Source organism: Gavialis gangeticus, unplaced genomic scaffold (assembly GCF_001723915.1).
Source record: "Gavialis gangeticus isolate Ggan-Ray unplaced genomic scaffold, GavGan_comp1, whole genome shotgun sequence".
NCBI lineage: Eukaryota > Metazoa > Chordata > Crocodylia > Gavialidae > Gavialis > Gavialis gangeticus.
The window spans coordinates 81,784,576-81,787,766 of NW_017729029.1; positions in this window are offsets into that span (position 1 = coordinate 81,784,576).

The following is a 3,191-nucleotide window of genomic DNA, read 5'->3' on the forward strand; positions in this document are numbered from 1 at the left end:
AGGGGGAGGGGGTAAGGGTAAGGACTTGGCTCCAACCCAGCCCTGTGGGAGAATGGGGATGTGGCCCAGACCCACAGTGAAAAGGAAGTGGGGCCTGGCCCCATCCAGCCTAGTGGTAGGTGCATGGCCTGGCCCCAACTTGCTGTTCAGGACTTTGGGGTTTGGGAATTTCATAGCAGGGTGGCCATATTATTGCCAGAGACCCTCCACTGCCAAATCTCCCTACCCGTGGGGAGCCTCATGGGCTGGATACCTGAGGCTCCATAGGCTGCATTTGGAACATGGGCTGGAGGTTAAGCATCCCTGGTTTATTTAACACAATCCAGTCTGTGGATGATTTGAGATGGCCATCATTTTCCAGGAAGGGTTAGAGATCATTAGTGATGTGTCTGAGGTATTCAAACTGGAGACTGTAGGTGGAAACCAAAGGAATTTTGTTGTCTTTATCTCAGGATTGGTATCATAGCAGGTTGGAGCAGGGTCTGAGTATGGCCCCATCCCTGTGGTAGATTTGTCTGAACCAGCCCCACTGTGGTGAAGAATCATTCTGGTGCTTTGGCTTATTGAGTTGTACATATTTAGAGAGACTGGGAAAGGGGTTTTTGCTATTTACTGTGTGAATTACAGGCTTTGGAAATATCCACTAAAACCATCTGTTTGACTTTCTCTTACAGATCTTAATGTGGAAACATATAATTCTGTTTTGTTTCCTGATGTGACCTCAATCATTTTGTGGGAACCTGGTCCAATATCTCCAGGAAGCACTTAGGAGATGATTGTGTGAACAAAGATTTCCCTTGACACAGTGTGGAGCTTTCAAATGTTGAGCTAGTTTCACAAACATGCCTTAACTATTGGTTACTCTTTTGTTGATTTAAAAAACACCCATGGACTGTGTAGAACATGAAGTCATTACATTTTCTACCTTTTTGGATAGCAAATTAACAATTCTGAAAACTTAAATGTTCAGGCCCTGTATTTTGGAGGTACCGAGTACTAGTAACCCCCACTGAAGCTCCTGGGTATTATACTCATTATTTCTGCAGACCAGGCCCCAACATATCCTGAATATAAAAATGGTTATAAAGTTTTCAATACAGTTTTTCCTATTAAAAATGTACATTTTTAAAAGTATTTAGGGAAGAATCCATTTTGGCAAACTTCCCATTTAAAAAATATTGTTGAAATTCAAGCTTAGAAATTTTCAAAATGTCCTTTTTTTTTTTTTTTTTAAATATATGTTTGAAAAGAAAGGTGCTCTCAGTTCAAACCCACTGAAAGATTCAGGCATTTAAGATGGGAATTTTTTTTAAAACACAACCTGGAAAATTTTCCTAGGATGAGAAAAATCATCTGTGATGCAGCTCTAGTCTCAAGGTGAGATTCCAAAATTAGTGGAGGCTTCTGAACATTTTGATAATTAGAGTTAGGGAATCACACACTATTTGTTATATTTCAATAATTTTAAATGTTGCCAGATAGAAACTAATAAGACATGTAAAGTTTTTCAGAAAAAGAATGTAGACAGGCAGAGTAAGTTATAAAATCTGACATAAAAATAAATGTCAGACTATAATACAGCAATTTACCATAGCAGACTGGGCTAAGAATACTGATCTTTGCAAAAATACATTGACTTCTGTTGAAAATTACTGTGAAAGAGTGAAAGGTTTCTCTTTTGTTAATTATTATCATCTTAAACAGGAGCATAATTTTACTGTGTGTGAACTTCGTAGGCTTCAAGGTCATACTACAATGAGCCTTATAAGAGTGAGATTTTGGCATACTGTATAAGTGTTTGCTCAAGTTGTTTCCCTGTATCTGAACAAATACAAAGTCATGTTAAATTACTTAGTTCTTTGCCAACAAGAAATAAATCACAACCCCCATAAAGAATGTCTGCAGTTAAAGCTTAGCCTAAGTTGTGTTCCTTTGTACTATAGATACAATATTTCATTGGAAGCTAGCAATGTTTTACAATACATAATAATGTTGTAATACATTATTTTTCAAAGTGAAGGTTGGGTACTTGACATGGCTTCCTTCCTTTTTGAGTTGCACATACATATACACATACACATTTATATAAGCAGTTAACCAGCTCAGGATTTACTGATTTACTTAAGAACCTTTGTTTACATAACAATAACAGCTCAAGAAAAGAACCATTATTCAGATCTAATCTTCGTTTAAGTACAAACTTGAATTTTATTTACTAATATAACAAACCATTTGTAGAGGATCTGGGATATAGCATAGTTCATAATTAGCTGTATTTCCATTATGTGCTGTAGTGACGATAAGAAATTACTTAGATGTCTGTATAAAGAACAATAAATAAGATTGCTTTGTTTTATGGTAATTTGTTAAAAATGTATATAAGGAAGACAGAATAAAGCATATAGCTGTTCAGTTAAGAATAATTATAATTTTTAAAGGTAAACAGCTTCCTATAAATAAGGAAAGGGCTGTAAATATACTTGCAGACTCAAAAATACACTTCACTAATATCTTTACTTCTACCTACATGTATGATGTGTCATTTTATATCAGGTGATGTTTCACAGCAAACATCTTAACTGTCATGTTGTCAACATTAAGAAAGAGAGAGAATTTTGGATTGTGCAGATGTTAATTTGATTGTCTGTCCCCAGCCTTGTTCACTATGCTCTTCAGTGATAGCAAAGTTAGTATCAGTGGTAGCATCTGTCTCTAACATGCAGTGTTCTACTTCCAAATTTGGTATATTAGGGTTACCATACATCTGGGTTTTCCCAGACATGTCCTCTTTTTTGGCCCCCAGTCCTTGTGTTTGGGTGGGTTTTAAAACTGTGAGCAGATGTCCAGGTTTTTACTTTTCTCTTGCTTTCCCCCAGACACAGGCAGCTTGGATGCTTTGGGCTGGGAGCAGCAGCCAAGGTAATTGGCTGTTGAGGGTCAAACGCTCTGCACACGGGCCCCAACAAGAGTGTGTGCGTTAGGGTGGCCATCAGAGAGGACAGTTCAGTTGTCCTCTATAGATACAAAACCTGACACCTTTATATCCTCTATTTTTCTCTTGAAGAAAAAACAGAGGACATAAAGGCATTGGTTTTTGTATCAATAGAGGACAGAGTAGTGGAAAACTGGAATGTCCTCTGTGATGGCCACCTTTGTGTATGTGTGCGCGCACATGTATGCAGGTGCATGCA